At 44.2% G+C, this 19,672-nt stretch overlaps 1 long non-coding RNA gene across 1 annotated transcript in view; it reads left to right on the forward strand.

Moving 5' to 3' along the window:
* The window catches only part of LOC103667678, a 31,993-nt gene extending 13,372 nt beyond the window's left edge, over positions 1-18,621 (forward strand). Inside the window, exon 3 of the long non-coding RNA XR_569815.2 lies at positions 16,554-18,621. This is a non-coding gene — a long non-coding RNA (uncharacterized LOC103667678). The remainder of the gene's footprint in view (positions 1-16,553) is intronic.
* The last annotated feature ends 1,051 nt before the right edge of the window (positions 18,622-19,672 follow it).

A 19,672-nucleotide genomic window follows, 5' to 3' on the forward strand; every position in this document is an offset into this window, starting at 1 on the left:
TCCAGATGGTCACACATCCCTATATGGTCACCCAGAGAAAAGACAGTGATGGGAAGATTCAGAGACAAGAAAGGATTTTCCTCACTCTTTTTTTTTTTTTTTTAAGATTTTATTTACTTATTTGACAGAGAGAGAGAGACAGCCAGTGAGAGAGGGAACACAGGCAGGGGGAGTGGGAGAGGAAGAAGCAGGCTCCCAGCAGAGGAGCCTGATGTGGGGCTCGATCCCAGGACTCTGGGATCACGCCCTGAGCCAAAGGCAGATGCTTAACGACTGAGCCACCCAGGAGCCCCGGGATTTTCCTCACTCTTGTGCCAACCTTGCCAGAAACACCAAAGGCCCCAACATTTTCCAAGCCCCAGTGGTCCCTAGGCCTGAGGTAAGGTAGGATGAGGGAATATTTGGCCTCTGCCCCTCATGTCCCTAGGAAGCAGAGGGGTCAGAGTCTTTCCTCTGGGCACTGAGCCTTTGTGAGTTCAACTGAAGTCTCAGTAGACACCAGCAGAACTGCTCACAATGATGCCCTAATTCTTCACAGCTGCCGTGTCCACCCATTCCCTTGTTCAGCAAAGGCTTCCTACAGAGACGGAGCAGGATATCAAGTTTCAAGTGCCGGTTTCCATGTCTTTATAGATTCCTCAAACTCCCGGCAAAAGCTGCCATTACCCTTAAGGTGGAATAAATCTCCGCTCTCCCTGTTATCTCGGAAAATTCCCTGAATGTATCCATCTACCTTGGCCAAGAAAGAAATAATGCAGGTCTGGGACAGCTCAGGCCAGCGAAGTTCCTCTCCCCAGAGGGCCAGGAAGCTGTGCAAGTGATACCATAAATAGTCTATTCTTGATATAAATGTCTTAGGGCTTTATCCCCATCCTCCCAAGTCAGGCCATTCTGGGGAAACAAAGGTTAAATGAAGTGCAAATTTTAGTGACTAAAACATTACTCTCTGTTTGGCAAGAATAAGCAAATCTGCATTTAGTAGCTTTTTGCTGGCCTGACTAAAGGCTTTTCATCATAGCTGACCCCTTCGAGGCTGAGAGGACAAGGGAGGCCGGTGAACCCCAGGATTGAGAAAGGAGAGAGGGGAGGCAACAGGAATGTGGCTCAGCCTGTCATGCCTGAAGCAACCTTGTTCTGAGAGGTGGACCCATGGGACTCGGGACCCTAATGGGCAGGGAGCTCGTTCAGGGAGAGAGAGCCACTACTGAATGGTCGCCCCTCCCCCCACCACCACGTCCACACAAGGGAGAGAAAGTCCCAATGTCTGAAAAACAAAAACTCGTAAATAGGGAAGTGTGTGAGGCTGAGAAAACCAGCAGACACCTGACAGCTTTCCTTACGCAAATGTCAATTGGTATACCAAAACAAGTGACTAAAGCGGGCATCACTTATGAAGAAGTTGACCCTTGGTTTCTTCAGTTGGATGACTAGAGTCAGAGACTTAAAAAACAGGAAGCACCAGATGTAATATCAAATGACCCAGACAGTGAAAAGCAAGGCAGAGGACTAAATTGGAAGACAGGAAGTCACAATCACGCCACAAACAATACAGATATTTGTCTGAGATATGCTTGGCGGGGTGCCCTATCATGGCCAGAAAATAGAGGAGCGCAGCCAAGATGGGGATATTTATCAGAGGCGAGGCCACTAGAAATGGCCAAACTGATACCCCTCCTGTGAAACCTCATCTTCACAGCTAAGTAAAACCTCAGAGGTTACACTGCTGAGTTGAAAGTACAACTTGCCAGCCTAGGGCCAGATGCTATTACTGAGCCGGGGGACTCAGGCCCCAAATAAAAGCTCTGGCCTCCCCCAGAGCCTGTCCTGGCTCAAGGGAAGGGTAGTGGGCTTCTACTGTTTCCTCCCCCAGGGAGCAACAGCACATTCCCTTTTGCCACCCCTCCCCCATCCTGGCTCATCCAGCTGGTTTGAGTGGAGCCCACCCATCCCTGAGCTGCTGAAGCCTGGAGTGGCCCTGTGAGGCTCACAGCACTGTCAGTCCCTGGGAGCACTGACTGATACAGGGTGACCCTCTCTGAGCCAGTGAACATGAGCCCTGGGAATCTGCTGGAACTACTGGAAAGTAGAAGCTCTTTCTCACCTAGAATGACTAATATGATAGAATAAAATCTTCCTGCTGCCAGAAGTCACTAGGGGGAAAGAATCTGCTGGAGAATTAAAGCCAACACAGAGGAAAGCAGTGCCATTAATACAGAGAAAAAAAGACTCTGTCTTTATGATATAATTAGGAATTCCTGGATCCATCCTCCCCTGAAGTTAGACCCTAATCTTGGACTATGCAGCTGAGACAGCAATAAAGTCCTCTCTTGCTAGTTTCAGTTGTTATCTGTCACTTGTGACTGGAGAGTCCTAATACAGGAAACAAAGGGTCTAGTCTCTGGTCTCCATGAGGAAATCAGAGGGACTCTCTCTCAGGGATAACAGTCTACAATTATATGAGCTGTGAGGCCTTATCGAAACTCCCTTGTCTCACTGAATCTTGCCTCCTCTGAAATGAGGGAGTTGGATGAGGACCACTCTAGGGTCCAGGCAAGTGCTGAAATTGTGAGTTCGGAACTTTGTAATATTCTTCTGAAATGTCCCAGAGCCCTGAAAGCACCACTCAGGAAACACTTGACTTTCATTTCAGCAGATGATTTTTATGTCCTTCCCACATAACCCAGAATGCCAGTATTTGCCTGGGGATTTTTTACTGTTACAGAATACAAACAGAGAAAATGGAAGTTATCTGGAAAATCTTAGCTCACGAAAGCTCTTCAACTGAACATTCCCTCAGGCTCTGTCTTCTCCATCCCAGCCAATAGCCACAGGTGTTAGAGATGTGAAAGTACCACCCTTCCCTGCCACCCAGGACTGTTGTGGTCCTGGAGGCGTGGCTGGCTGCTGGTATATCAGAGACAACATGTAAAGGTACAGTCATCAGGAAAATATAGTTTATAAATTGAATTGTATAATTTCTGATAGTCCAGAATTCAGGCCTTTATTATCCAAGATTTTTTAGGTCTGTATAAAAACAGCACAAAAAACAAAGATAATTCGTTCTGCCCATGTAACTAAGAGAAAACAATCAATATCGCGTCTTCAGACACAGTTGGATCCAGGCACTAGAATGATGTCTAGCGGAACATGTCTCTCTCTATCTCTTAGTTTGACTGTATTTTCTGGGCAAGCTCTTCTTATCTGTTTCCTTAGATTTCTACCAGGACTTCCAAGTTTATATCCATTTACCAAGTTAGCAACCCCAGGAGGAAAAAAAGCATGTCTTTGGTGATAGTCATGTTAAAAACCCCAGGACTAATGCCCAGTGGTCCAGTCTGACTGATATGTCCATGTCTGAAACAAGGAGAGTGATTCCAATCAGCCAGGCCTAGGTCACACACACACATGTATGTGCATGGGGGTTTAGGAGGTAGACGCAGCCCCATCTGGCCCACATGGGCTAAGACTGAGGAAGGGATGTTGACCCAAAGAAAAACTGGAATGCTATTTCCACAGGAAAGGAAATGGACACATAGCAGGAAAATAACCAACAGACATGACCTATCTTGGGGGCCAAATGCAAAGTGCTTGACCCTGGGGTACAACATATTTCTAGAAGCAAAAGGAGAGGAAGTCATTCTTTTCCCCCTACCAAGGGCCTCTCTCCCTGAAAGGAGCCTAGCGTGGGGCCAGGAGGAAGACAAGAGATGCAGTTCCATGGCTGTGGTTTGAAGCCCCACATAGGCACACTGAGCTCATTCTGGAAAGGACCAGCTATCATGTATGGGAAGAAGCTGGGATCTGGGAGGCACCTAACGTTAAGGCTGTGCCCTGAGCAAACCAGTGAGAGGCACGGGGCTGAGTTTGGTGCCTTTCTCCTCTTTTAGGCCCTTCTTCCACACCTTCTTCTCTGGAATCCATAGACCAAATAGCAATCCCGGATCACAGCCCACCTGAGCTACTGTCCTCATCTGTCTGGTCAGCCAGCACACTGGACCTGGGGCCAACCACTGCAGTGCTAACTGGTGCTGCCAGGTAGCCCAAGAGAGCAATGGTGTTGAATGCCTTTCCTTCCGTCAGATCCACATCACGCAATTCCACTGATATTCCAGCTGGAGCATGGTAAAGACCTTTTGGCAAAAGACAATAGGGCTGGATCCAACCTCCATGTGCACCTGACTCACCATGAGTCATATCCCCCAGGGGACCTTCTCAGCTCACCATTGTTATCAATTAAAAGGAGTCACGTATGTCCGGCACATAGGAATGTCACAGCGGCAGCTGAGCTTGGGAATATTGTCCTCTGGCTTGGAATATAATTCTCCGCTAAGAAGTCCACTGATAATGGCACAAAAACAGTGTCCCTCCCAAAGGTAGTTACATTTTCATTAGGGATAATTTAAGCTATAGCATCCAAAGGAAGAACTAAGGTTCTGAAGAGTGTAGAGTGTTTGATTTGCTTTGTCAGTCCCATTTTAGCAATTCTGGTCATTCCTAACCTTCTTCAAGGATTGGGCCTTATATTTGGCTGAAAAGGAACCAGTCTGGTACCTTTGAATTGTTCACTACCTTCTTCTTTGTAGCACAGAAGAGCCTGACCACAATCATCCCTGTACCTCGCTTTGTTCCCCCAGAGAAGCTCTGATAACTGTGGTAAATGCTAACGGAAGAGATGTTGTAACTAAATGTCATTGTGTTTATATCTATATATGTCTTCTGCAATAGAAGATAAACAAACTAATCTTCCTCACCAACCTTAGGGGATAACGAACAAAAATTATGGTTGAGTAACCTGCCAACGTAAATATTTCACAAAAGCTAAGTGACAGTAAATAAAGCCAGACTGTGGGATGGGATGGGACTTTCCAACAAAGATCCGGAAGGATTTCAAGCTCACTCCCTTAATGGAATAATTTCTAGTTGCTTTTAATAGTTGGTTGCCCAAACTTATTACCATTTTACCATATTGACTGAATGAGTATTAATATTAATTTGCATATGACAGCTATTTATTAGGGTCATGCAATGTGCCAGGCTTTGTACTAAATATTTTACATGAATTATCTCCTTTTGTCCCAGAGCAATTCTGTGAGAAGGGGCTATCATTATTCCCATTGTCCGGATGGGTAATACAGCTCAGAACCAGGAATCAACCCAGGAAGCATCACCCAAAGCCCACGTTCTTAACCATTTTCCTGGCTCATTCTGATCTAAGAGAAGACTCTGTGGCCCTGAGCAGTTACATTACATTACGTCCTCCCCTGAGAGCCTCACAATGGGTCCTCACCACCAACCAGTTCAAGGCTGTGCCTTTGTCCTCTTCTCGCAGACCTCCCACACCTGACCCATCCCCAGTTCTCCGTTCTAATTTCCCAGTCCTCCTACCTTAGCACCTTCCATTCTAGACTGCACATTTTCTTCCCTGTTCCCACCCATCACCCACTTCCCTGCCACCCCCTAACACTGAACACACAAGCTGACCTTACTCCCACTACCATGCCCTTCTACAAGTTGCTTCCTTCCTTGGAAGGCCGCCTTCTCCCCCCATTGGAGATAATCCACATTCCATCTCAAAACACCACATTCTTACACAGCCTTTCCACGTAGGGCATGGTCCATCACTCAAGCTCAGCCCCCAGTGAAGTCACAGGCTGGGGCCCAGAATCCTGAGGGACTGCTAGCTGCTGGGACATTTGGTATATGAAGCATTCAGTGTACATGTTGGTTTGCACTTAATTGCCAGGACACAGCTCAAATCAATCCCTGGAAGGGGACAGCCCACAAGAGACTGAGTCCTCAGCTCTGACGCCCACATGGCCGCCTGTCGCAGTGGCGTGGCCCGGTTCGCGGGAGAGCTGAAGGAGGAGTCAGCTGCTCCCACATGTCCAGGGCTGAGGCACAGGGTGCTGCAACAGTCTGCAGCATGGAAATCTGCTCATCCTGCTCCTCAGACCCCTCTCAGATCCTGAGTGCTCAGAGGGAAAAAATACCATTCATTGCTTTTATTTTTCTGATTCTTTAAGTAATACCTGTTCATGGTGAAAAGAAAGGCGGAAAAGTTGAAAAAGTATAAAGAATAAGATCCCCCATTCTCTCACCATTGTTATCTTTTTGGTACATTTCCTTCCAGTCACTTTTTTATTGTAGGTCTGCCTGGCACTATGCTAGCCAATGGTGATAACGAATGTAAAGACCATTTCAGACGCTGGTCTCTTGCAGAGCGTGAGGGAGACATGCAAGACAACAGTGAGGTGTCATACAAGGTGAAGACTGAGGCAAATACAGGGGACAGGAAGAAAGGACAAAGACCAGGAAGGAATTTCAAAAGGGCCTGACACTTGGCCCTGTCCGGCACAGTTACTGGGATCCTGCTGCGGGCTGGGTGGCAGGGAACTGAGAAAACCCAATGACAGGAAGTGACGTGTTCAAGGCTGCTCAGCTACTTAGCTATTTCTACAGCACTGGCTGAATCACATGTTCCGAAGCCACAAGATCCTAAAGAAGACTTCATGCAAATAAACCCATAAATCATAAGTGTATGTGTGGGGGGAGGGGAGGTACATATATATTATACACACATCCATATACCCTTTATCAGACTCTGCGTTGATACACACAAAATAAACTGCCTTTGTTAAAAAGCCTCAAACAACATGAATTAAAGACCATCCTGGCAAATCTGGGGCACATGGTTTGGTCACCATAATTATAGGACATGCTTTTTCTCCACCCAGCAAGGATTTCCTAAAATAGCCTTGCATTCCACCAGGACATAAAGCCCTGTTGAGGAAGCCCCTACCTGAATTAGAGAGTCAAGAATGGCTGGAAAGAGATCTGGCTCGTTTCACCCTTCGACTTAAAATAGGATCCAAAATTAAACAATGTCATTAGAGAGACAGAACTTCATTTCCCCCCAACAGTCGTTTTTAACCTAGAAAGCAAGCAGTGCTATCTCTTGCTAGTTTGCATTTCCTTCCTCAAAACTACCTTTAATAGTTTAAGCCATGGAGACTCAAGGCAAGGGAGGAGGAAGAAGGTGAACTAAAAATCACGTTTAAATTAAACAAAATAACCAAAGGGAGCACAGGCAGAGACCTCCTCAGCCCCATATTTCCACAAGCTTTGAGTCCAGGGCTCGCTCCATCCTGACAAAAGGAAGGGACAGAGCCGGCCTCCATTCCACCTGATTAATTCAACATTGTTCAGTGAAGGTCTGTCCAAATGGCTAGAACAACAACTAGATGATAATCACAAAGCCCTCAGTGAGCAGTTAAAAATGAATTTGTCTGATACGTTCGCAACGTCTACTGAGCAACATCAAAGGGGCTCGGGGTACAGTGGGCTTTGTTGAGTAACCGGTTTTAAGTAGGGTAAAAAATAGAGATTTTCCTGCCTGCTAACTCTAAAAGCCTCACTTGTGTTCTCAGAGTCCAGGAGAATAAATCACTCAAGCAAAGAAATAATAATAATGAAGACATATGGTATGACTCCCAGAAACCCATCGTGTGCCCGTGGTTGTTAATACAGAGCAGTTCATTAATCATAATACTGGTCACCATCTTCTGATTACTTTCTTGTAGAGACAAACTCAAGTGCATTTTCTTTCCCTTACAAGAATAATTTCTTAAGAAACCATTTAAGTGATTATGACAAGCAACACCTAGAAGATGACTGTCTGGCACCAGGAATTCCCAACACAGTGAAAATCTTTCCCAACGTCTGGAGCCAAGCACGTGGGACAGTTGGCTGGTTTTCACAACACCCGACCACCTCACTGACCTTCCTGCTTTCCTTTATTGCACGTGCTGCTGCTTTCCACACATTGCCGGCTCCAAACTTTCTTCTCCCCTAGAGAAGGTTTTCTTTAGGACTTTCTGACTCTGTATTCTTTCCTTCCCAGCCTTCATTAAGTCAGCAAATATATATTAAGCACTTATTCTTGCAAAGCACGGCATCACTTCATCTCTCTTTATAACCCTCCAGGACCCTCCCTGAGCAAAGCCTACCTCTTGATTCTCAACACATTCTCTATGCATAAGAAGGAAGTGCATAAGCTGTCATGAAATATTGCAGACTTACAAAAAACTAGAAAGAGTAAAATTATAAAACATGTGGGTACCTACTGCCCAACTTTAAAGGATAAAACATCCATATGATTGATATTTCGTGTGTCCCCCGACTTCCTGGTGATATTCCCCTCCCCAACTCCCCAAAGATAACTACTAAACTAAACTAAATTTGGTTTTTATTATTCCCATGCATTTTAAATACTTTTCTACAGAGATGGATGGATGGATGGATGGATGGATGGATAGATAGATAGATAGATAGATAGATAGATAGATAGATGGTAGATAGATCTCCAAACACAATATATAGTATTCTACACTTTCTTGAAATTTATATAAATGATTTTGTACCACATACTTCCTTCACTATGCTCTTGTGCTCAGCATTGTAGAGTTACAAGTCATCCGTGTTAATACTTGAGCTCGTTTATTCCCTTGTCATCACTGTCCTTTATTCCACTGCATAAATGCAGCTCAATTCATTTGTCCAGTCTCCTCTTGATAAACAGTTAAGTTCATTCTGAAGTTTTTGTGCCGCTATGAACATTCTTACATATGGCTCCTTGCACACATTCCCAGTATCTTCTTTATCTTCACCTGAACATTGAATCAGAGGAATTGCTATTCCTTAAATTGTCAATGGAATTCCTTCTGACTCAGCCACGTTTGCCTCGGCCTGAACTCTGGCCCTTTTCCATCTTGTCCGTGACTTAAAAGGACATAGCCAGGCTACTTTGATCAGTGAGGCCTAAAACACAGACTCCAGTAGATTCCCCCCCACCCCCACCCCAGGCTCCCTGGTCTTCGGTTCTGCCTCTTGTCAACATGCTGGAGGGCCAGGGAGGTGGTATTTCCATGCTGTGAACCTCGGCGCAGAACCACGACATTGCTATTGGGTTTTATATGACACATCTGACCCACTGTTATTCCCTCACACAAAGGAATTGATGCTCTCCCGAGAAATTAATTTTCATTACACTTCAAATTGTAAAACAAGAATGAACACTTAACCCATCTCAGCCTGGGTGGTCCATTTCCCTAGCTTATTTTCCCTAATCCCTAGCCCCACAGTTAGGCTAGAAGCATCATTATCCACTCTTCATCGGGGTCTAAAATGCCATGTCCCAGCCTTGTTTCATTCCCCTGGTTTGCTTTATGCCTCAAATCATATCTTTGGTCTGTGCTTCCAGATGTTATTACATAGTTTTCAAGATACGCCATTTAGATTTTCTATGAAGACACTTGAGATAAAATATCTGTCACAACCAACCTGGTAAGTATAAATGGGAAATATTTGGTATGAAAGTCAAGACCTTCCCTCTAGCAATGATTACACCAGGACAAATCAGTTTCCAGCCAAAGACAGAGCCTCTTCCAGAGTCTCCTGTATCGAGACATGAAAATCGACCCCTACTTCCTGAAATTCAAATCTCCCCTTTTTCATTTGCCTGAATACTAAGGGTTTATATTTATTTATTTACTTTTTTTAAAAGATTTTATTAATTCATTCGACAGAGAGAGAGAGACAGCCAGAGAGAGAGGGAACACAAGCAGGGGGAGTGGGAGAGGAAGAAGCAGGCTCCCAGCGGAGGAGCCTGATGTGGGGCTCGATCCCAGAATGCCAGGATCATGCCCTAAGCTGAAGGCAGACGCTTAACGACTGAGCCACCCAGGCGCCCCCTAAAGGTTTTTAAATTTACTTTTCAAGATGCACATGAAGAGTCTGCATAAAACCATGATAGAAATAAGGATATTGAGAAATAAGGATATTAAGAAAGAATATCCAACTAAAAACTAAAGGCAACAAACTGCTAATAGCTATAATCATGGCATTCCAGACAGAGAAGACAAGTTTCATCACAAAGAAAAAAAAAAAGGTATCAACCAAGACAACATCAGGAACTAATAGCAAATACCATATAAGGTATACAGCTGAAATACATATTCCCAAAAGCCTTATAGTTTATAAAACTGGTGTTGGGGAAGACGGTAATGCCTTCTAAAGTTCTCACCTGAGAATCTAAATGGATATCAAATTTGTCACCATAAGCCTGTAGGGAAAGTTTGTCCCACAGAATATGCATTCCTTGATTACTCATGTGCACACACACACATACACACTTACCAAGCATGGACACACATTCATGTACATGGGTGTAGGCCTGAAACTTATACCCATGTTGAATTTTTGCAAGCTAAACAATACATAAGCATTTCAGAGGTGCTTTGTCTTCACTGCTGGACCAATTATGCAATTGTATTTTATTTAGTGAGTATGAACTATAGTCACACATTGTGCCACTTACTTTCATGAGGATTTAATACATTTCCAATCCAAGGCAAAACACTTCACATATACTACTTCCTTTGTTCCTCACAAGAGGATATTCTTGTCCTCATTTTTCTGATGAGGAAACTGGTGCTTCAATAGGTAAACAACCTACTGAAGTTTCCTTAGTGAGTGAATGAAGAGTAAGACTATAAACCCAAGGCGATCTGTCAAATTCCTAAACTGAAGGCCTGAAGCACTACCCTAACCGGGCTCCATACAAAAGATAAGTTATGGTACTTACAACCTCCGAGCCCTCGCTGTACCTTGACTATACCAGGTGCAGATGGATGGATGGGTGGATGGACAGACAGATGGACAATGGACAGATGATGAACAGATGAACAAGTGGATAAAGACAAAGGAGCTTTGAATCTCACTTAAAGAGATGACCCAACAATGAGTGGTTTTTCCTCCATGATAAGGGATGTATATAAACAAAGATCCTTCTAGACACTGTGAGTCTCTATTATCATCTGTAATAGACGATAGATGATAGATAGATTGATAGATAGATAGATAGATAATCAAGACCCTTTAATTATCTGTTTCATGTACTCAATTTTCCTTTCTTACTTTCCTTGACCCTTTATATCTGAATCTACACAAGAAGAAGTACTTGGAAATGGGGATTTCCTGAATTATGCCTTTATGCCCCCAGCTTAGTTGTTACACACTATCCTACAGAACTTTCCAGCACACCCAGCTGCTTCTCTCAGACAGGAGGGGTCCGATCACAGCAACCTCCAGGAATGAAATAGGGGATGGACCCACAGACCCCCCTGTAGATCTGCAAAATCTTTTCTGTACAGTGAGGCCAGCATATTGTCAGCATTGCCAAACCCTGAATCTGAAACCAGAAAACCTGAATCAGGAGGAACAAACCTGCAAACAAGCTGCACAAAACACAAGTGCCAGTCTCATACCAGGACTAAGACTACCACTGGGATAACAAGTGCCTCGAGTCACACACCCAATACGAGCCAGGTGTCCTCCTACATACCCTAGTGGTGAGCTCCTGGAGTCACCTTCTATACACCATTTAATAAATCTTCACCTTTCAGAAGTTTCTACTGTACTGACCCCATTTTGTACACCAGGGAAGCAAGGTTCACGGCACTCACTTACAGGACAGAGCCAAGATTCAAGCCCTAGCCTGCCCTATTCCCAAGCCAGTTCTCTTTTAGACACACTGAACTCCTCACGGTTGCTTTCTGTTCCTAGTCCACCCATCTGTCACCCAGCTGCACAGTGCTGCACTCCCGGAGCACTGTAACGTGAGACTTCATTAAATAACAGTGGTAAAGACCCACATAAAATGTTTATGGCCATATTAAGTTTTCCCCAGTGCCAAGTGACTGGGTGCTTCCTGCATCTGATGATCATTTGGCATTGGGATTTAACCAAGACTGCTTAAAGTGCATAAACATGGCTCACAGGAGAGTGGATACCATGTCAGAGGCGAGGAAATGACCTGTATGATGCATTTGGCATTCAAGATAAGATAGCCCTAGACATTTCAGTCTGGCAGGTCTCCCTGAGATAGAAATAAGTCTCCAGTACAGATTGTTGAGCAAGGTGATGCATGCTCTAGGGACCCCTGTCCACAACTTCCACACATTTCCCAAAAGGGGGGCAAAAGATGGGGAGCACTGCCTAAGCCACTCATTTTAATGGCCAATTCCTTTGGGTGTTGTCTCGGGGCAGTTGTGAGGAAGGCTTGGAGTCAGTGCCTGTTGGGCATTCAGAGCCAAGCCCAGGCTGTCTTCTGTGGCTTCTCTGCTCAGCCTTCCAGGAAATGCAGATGAACATCCCCTCTCCTCGTTCTGGCCTAAATCCCTGTCCAGCGTGCCCAAGGCACTTCACCACAAGCCACAAGGGTTGCAAAGCTGGGTTTCAGAGCTCTGTTCCCTCCAAGGAGTATACTACACAGCTGATCTCAGATTTCCATGGACCTTAGGACCAAACTGTAAAGGCAGGCAACCAACCGGTCCTTTGCTGTTAGCCAAAGAGCATAGATACTCAAGACAGAGAAACTGGGGAGGAAACCACAGCAAGATTTACATTTGGAATCTAAACTTTGACAGTGTTAAGAAGGTCCAAAGTCCTCAAGCCCTTCTGTTCTGGCAGGCATCATTTCACCAGAAAAGAGAAAGATGGCCCTGTCAAGTCAAGTAAATGTTTTCAGGACATTGTGGGGCTCCCAGACAAATGCTGTGTGTCAAAGCAGACCTCAAACGTGTGGCCATCAGGCAGAACTGATGTGAGGCCAAGGGGAGCCCACAGGAAACAATGTGATAGTAACCCCCACTAAACCCTAGAAACCAAGAATAAATAAACACCTAGTGTCCTTGGGATGTCACGTCACAGGACTCCTGCCAGGAAATGCTGAGAACAAGGGGATGCAGAACCTGCCCTTCCCCTGCCATCTTTCTGAACACCTCCCCCCACACATTCCCCAAACTCTAAGCAAAGGCCATGCTCCCTGACAGCTAAACTGTAAGGGAAAGAAACTTCTTTAAACTTCAGGAAGAGGGGCACCTGGGTGGCTCAGTCTGTTAAGCATCTGCCTTTGGCTCAGGTCATGATCCCGGGGTTCTGGGATCAGGGTCCCTTCTCGTTGGGCTCCCTGCTCAGCGGGGAGTCTGCTTCTCCCTCTGCCCCTGCACCTCCCCCAGCTTGTGCTCTCTCTCTCTCTCTCACTCTCTCTCTCTCAAATAAATAAGTAAAATCTTTAAGAACCAGTTTAAATAGCAGGGAGATTGATAGAGAACATTTAAAAGGCAGAGAGGCTCCCCAGAAAGTATCAGTCAGGGCAACAGTTTTATTTGTAAACCTAATGGGAAATCCAAAAAGCAGAAGACATGCTTCCAGCTGAATATTTTTAGTAAGAAAACCCATGTTGTATGCACTAAAGCCAATAAATTAATTAGGAATGCTGTCACACTGATATATGGTGTTATCCACTTGTTAATTTAATTTATGTTTTTTATGAAAAAATAAAAATAGGGATGCCTGGGTGGCTCAGCCGGTTAAGCATCTGCCTTTGCTCAGGTCATGATCCCAGGGTCCTAGGATTTGAGTCCGGCATCCGGCTCCTCGTTCAGTGGGGAGCCTGCTTCTCCCTCTGCCTACCTCTCCCCTGCTTGTGCTCGCTCTCTATTCTCTCTCTCTCTCTCTCTCTCTCTGTCTCTCACACACTCACACACACACACAAATAAATAAATAAAATCTTTAAAAATTTTTTAAATTAAAAAATGAAAATAAAAATAGAAGAGGCCATTTTGCAAGGTGGCCTTTGACTCTCTCTGAAACAAGTTCTGGGTACATTTACTCAAGGAGGAGTGAATTCTCATTGGGTTTCAGACTCATACATCAGGATTTACATTTGGCAACTATACATGATGGTATCTTGTGCAGGACAGTGAGATGCTCAAGTACAGAAGATGGGAAACACCAAGAGGATCCTTATTGATTCAGGGAAAGCTGTTTTTAAATGCAAGAAACCTGGAATCTCTTCTTCTGAATATTTGCTAAACCATCAGGAGGCACTGAATCCCAGAACAGTTTGTTTCAAAGTAGACATAGCTGGCAAATATCTTTTTGGGCAGCTCTCCTATGGTCATATGTCCAGGGATTCACTAATCATAAGCTAACATTTATTGAGCACTCACTGTATATCAGGACCTGTGCTAAGTGTTTCATGCATACTCACTCACCCCTGTGTGGAGCATACTTTCATTACCTCCAGTTTACAGAGGAATAAAGTTGAGCTCAGAGGTGTCGGCACTTTCCAGAAGTGCCACGGTGTGGTGTGGTGCAGCAGGGTCTGCCACAGGCATTCTGACCCCCAGACTCTGAATCACCACGCATTCCTCCTGCCCCCCAACCTGGAAGGGTTCATCAGTGGACATTTAGAAGCCATCTGGGGATTCACAAGAGAACATTACTCTCACAGGTGGCATTGCTATTAACATGCCCCTACCATCCAGCTAGTTCACTTTGGAATTCTCAAATACAGACTCGGTATCTCCAACTACCACCACTACAACTAACAGTAGTAGTAAGGACAACACTTGGCATCTATGTGGAGTACCATCTGTTTACACACCACTTCATTTCTAAGTTAAGTCATGTGATCTCACCACATCCCCAAAAACCTGGGTGAGTGGCAGGTAGACCCCGTGTGAGAGAGATTGGGCGGGGAGGAGGATGGAACTTTGATCTTTCACCCTATTTTCTTCTATCATATAGTACTTATCACAAGCACGTGCTACTCTTATATTTCTTTAAAATAGTCAATATAAATATAAAAAATAAAAACTCTATGAGGTAAACACCATATGATCGCCACCATGTTTTGGGGCTTACCCAAAGCTATCAGTCAATTAGTTGAGAACTAGAATCCAGGCCTTCTAACTCTTAATGATTTGTGCTGTTTATCCCATGAGGGATATCCTTAATAGCTGCCTGGATTTCAGCTTTTTATACAATAGTTTAGATCCATAAAGATGGTTTTATAGGCCCAGCAAAGTAGGGTGACTCTCTTCAGATGTCAGCCACGGTGGGGGGCAGAGCCAGGGCTACTACCCTGGTTAGTCTCTGCTTCAGACGCACACTACAAACACCACATAGTAGTTAGCCTCCTAGGCCCTGGGCACGCCTGTAGGTCTTGTGAAGACAAAGTACTTAGAAACGGTCTCCTGTCTCCTAAGCACTCAACAGAGCAAGGGAGTCAGGGAAATTAACCACATTGTGTAAGAGTACTGGATGGCAGTGGGTGCAGGATGCAATGGCAGCACTTAATTGGTGTTTATTGGGCCCTACATTAGGCCAGACCCTTGGGATTCAGAGAGAATAGGAAAAGGTCCTTATCTTCGAAGAGCTCTGTAGTCAGGGGAAGCAGATTAGCTCATAACGTGATCAGCAGATAAGGGCTTTTGTGGGCATTTGAATAGAGTTCAGAGGCGCTCAGAGTGTGGGGGGGGGTGGCAGGGGTGGGGGAAGTCTAGATTTCTGGACAACTGGCATCACTGGATAATTCCTAACAAAGGCCCTCAGTCAGCCATGCCCAGATGCACTAACGTCTCCCCTGCCATGGTACCACCCTCAGGGAAACAGTCTCTCCCTCGCAACCTGAAAGAGTTTGTTCTCCTCCATGTTTTCCCTCCCGTTGTGGCAGGACAACTAATAAAGTTCAGGGGTTCACTTCACTTCAAAGCAGTTTTCCTCAATGCTGATGTGTTGTTCTTGTGAGGTAATCCTTCAGCTCTCTGTTTGTCTTCTCCTTATCATTGTTTTCTCTGCCAGGCCTCATAGAGCCTTCAGAGAGAAATTCATTCAGGAATAGCCCTCCTCCCAGAGAAGTCCATAAAAGAGAGCTCCTTTGGGTAAAAGGCTCCACAAGCCAGGGCAGCTGTAGGAACCACACCAGCTGCTCTCCTGGGTCAATAGGTCAAGCCCAACAAAAAGCCGAGCTCATATTTCTGACCCTGGGTGGTTCAATAAACTTGAGAGACCATTCTGAATATTGAGGTGACACCAAAAAAAAGCTGGAAATGTGATATTTCTACTACTGCATGTTAGCAAAGTAAAATTTAAAGTAGCTAACTAATGGCTATCTTCGAGTCAAGCAAGCAAACTGAAAAACATACCAGAAAAAGTAAAATGCTCCTGAGATGGAAAGAGGTGTAGATTCCAAATAGATGCAGCAACACAAGGTGGCAGTTCAAGTTTAGAGGTCATACATTAAGCAAAGGGGGGTCTAGATCCTTGATCATCTCGAAGAGGGGTAGGAAGAAAGAAGCATGGGAACATCTGCTGGGCTTGCCAAGGGTTCTTCACATGCCAATAACACAAAAGCTAACAGTGAACATTTTCAGCAGTTTGTTTCCTTAAAGTAAGTACACACCTTGCTCATGGTGGATCCTAGTAAGCATTGCTTGAATGAATATTCTAGCATAATTATTTTCACTAAAAATAAGCTTTCACTGCAAATGTGGGTGGCTCTATTGATGTGTCCTATATGTCTTCAAGTTATTTTTATAAAGGTAAACAAAAGAGTAGGAACGGTGAACCCAGGGGACAGCCCCAAGTGTCTCTGAGGAAGGCCTCAACCAACAACTCTTCTTCATTTCTTTCTCTTTTTTTTTCAGCAACAGGAAATCCGAAATCACTGAGCCTGTGACAAAGGCAGCCAATCAACAGCTCAGGAAGGAAAAAGCCCATCTGGGGGAACTTATACAGCAGACCCAGCCTAAGGGAAGTAATAAAAGTTTGCTTCGTGCCTTTTCTCTACTGGCCAAAAACACTCGACTTTGGGAATCAGTATAAGCAAAATAACATGGTAGATCACTATGGCAAAATTAAAATGAGGGTCAAGAGAGGGAACAGTTTGGTGGAACTCAAGTACCTTTGATTAATGATCTCCTACAAGTACAATTCAAGAAAAAGCATGGTGATGTCATCAGCCATCAATCATTATATCATTCATCTCTCCTTTCCCTCCCTTCTGACCCCATTTCCCCTACCACCACCACCAAAATATATAAATTATAGCTGGCTTTTTAAATTCCTCAGCAAATTCTTCCAGCATCAACCTCACCTTCTTTCTTTATGCTTCTAGAGATATAGCCAAAGCTAAGCACTATGCTCGGTCCTGTGGAAAGCAGGCAATCAATAGGTGGTTCCTAGATAATGGACCACTAGAGATAGGATAATCCCTCCTTTCCCCAGCAGCTGTCTGAGCTCACTACAAAAGTGCTGAATTGAAGACAGCCCAAGATAGCACAAAGTGTGATTTGGACAGTAGGGTGATAATTGCTCTCAAAAAGAGGACAAAGTGGGGAACAATGGGGCACATTAAGAACATTTGCAAGAAAGGACAATTAATCCCTCCTTCTGGGAAGTGTGGTGAGAGACAGGAGGTGTTAAACCGGGTCCTCTGATTTGGGGAGCAGAGCTCTCTATTTGTGTGCATGTGTGCGTTTTTTCTAGAGGGATTGCATAACTGTCATCAGAACCTTCTTTACCCCCACTCCCACCCCCGCAACAAAAAAAGTAAGAATCATGAGGAGACTGCCCAGGAAACTAGGTCAAATGTGAAACTAGACACAATGGAAGAATTCCAAAGTCAAGCAACCAGGAGGTCCATCCCCTGCCTTCAAGCACAAGTGTGCAGAGATTCCTGGCTCTGTTGCTTTGTATAAATCCTCCATTTCTCCCCATTCCAATGTCTCCTAGTCAGGAACTCCTTCTTGGTAAATCCTTCGTAAGTACCTTTTGAAAATGCATCCAGATTTCCAAAGACCCCATCCAAGGACTTCCCTCACCTAAAACCATCTCTCCCTGCCCTCCCGTGAACACCTCAAGCCCCTGAAGAAGACAAGAGTTCCCACATCTGCAATTAATTATCACTACAATGGACAACGTACTGAGAACTAAACAGGTTTAGTTCTTTCAAAATTTGAAAAATTTTGGTTGTGGTCATTCAAATAATGAAGCATAAAAGCTCTTCCTCACCATTCATTCACTTACTCATTGAACAAGCATTTCTTCCCCTGTGCCCTGGCAATGCTCTGTGACAGACATCACCCCTTCCCTCAGGAAGCTCATGATTAAAAATACAGTCTTCCTTCCCTACCCACAATGCCCACTTTTAGGCTCATCACATAGAGTTTAACAAAGAGCTTAACTAATTCTTAACTAAGAATCCACCAGAAGATTGCATAAGGCAGCTGTCCTCTCCCTTAAAACCTGCTTTGAAACTTAAGGAGCAATTGTATCACCATGATCACCATGATTGCAATGAGGACCTCCTGGAGTTGAGGCAAGACTTCAAGAAGAAGAAAGGGCTTTATAAACTGTAAACACCTCAGAGATAGGATGCATTATAACAATGGTGTCCTTCTACCCAAATCTTACCACTTGCTTTTTTTTTTTTTTTTGATTGTCGTATGGAAAGAAAAGAAAATGGCAGTAAGGCTACAAAGATAGACTTTGAAATTTAGAAAGCCTGAAATATTCACTCTTTTTTTGCCTCCACCACCAAGAGAAGGAACTGTTTTCAGAGAAGGAGCAGGATGAAGAATAACAGGCAATTTGAAGCAAGTAGCCCAGAGGAATCAATGTGAGTGGTTGAACATAGAGACAGGCAGAGAGGTTCTGGAGGACTGGAGGACACTGCCACAAGTTAAAGAAGAAGAAGAAGAAGAAGAAGAAGAAGAAGAAGAAGAAGAAGAAGAAGAAGAAGAAGAAGAAGAAGAAGAAGAAGAAACAACAACAAATATCAAACAGATCTCAAACTGAACATTAATAGCGGGCAAGAACTGAGAACTGATTATAATAACTGACATATACAGAAGCTTGTCATGTTCCAGGTACCATGCTAAGTATTTTCCATGTATTAGTTCACGTACACCTTGTAAGAACTCAAGGCTAAGAACTTACCTGAGTTAATACGTCTATAGTTCTTAGAACAGCACCTGGCACAACATACATTACTTATTATTATTATTTTTATTAGTTCCATTTTGTAGATGGCAAAACAGGATAGATACGTGGGTTGATTTGCCTAAATTCACACAGTGAATTTAGGTAGTAGAGCTGAGCTACATGATCTCAAAATACAGAGTAAAAACATCTTCGAGAACATTTCTATATTTAAATTTTTACCATTCTTTGAATAACGAATTCAATCAACAAACACTTAAAGTCCCTACGTACTTTGAGAAAAAGACTCCAAATTCCAGGAGAAAGGGGATCTGGGTTCTATCATCGCTATATCCCATCAATTAATTAACTGACTTCTCCAGGCGCTTGGAAGAGTAAGAATGAAGACGTGCAACTGCACATGCTCACAAGCCAGCGGATGAGGCACCTGCTTAAATTACCCAATGTCTGTCTGGCTGAACTGTGGGGCACAATAGAAGGACGTGCTGGGAGGAGTGGGGAGACTGGAAACTACAGATCAGGGAGAAATTATCTGAGCTACTTATCTATCTTGGGGAGACAGTGTTATCAAGCTCAGAAGCATAACCCAGACTGGGAAGAGGCAGATGCCCTCCTGGTATAATGAGATCAGGGTGACAATTAGGGTCATTGGTCCACAAGAAAATGGGGTTAAGCTTATGTTAATAGGAAGAGTATGGATTTCTTCTGTTGGCTGGATGGAGGTTCTTGGGAAGAATTAGTCCCAGAAGCTGTAAATTGTTTTTGAGTTCTTATACGTTACAAAAATCTAGCCCAGCCTGGAGTTAAAGCCCTACCATGTCCT

The sequence above is a fragment of the Ursus maritimus genome, unplaced genomic scaffold (genome assembly GCF_017311325.1).
Source record: "Ursus maritimus isolate PB19 unplaced genomic scaffold, ASM1731132v1 scaffold_1, whole genome shotgun sequence".
Classification (NCBI taxonomy): Eukaryota; Metazoa; Chordata; class Mammalia; order Carnivora; family Ursidae; genus Ursus; species Ursus maritimus.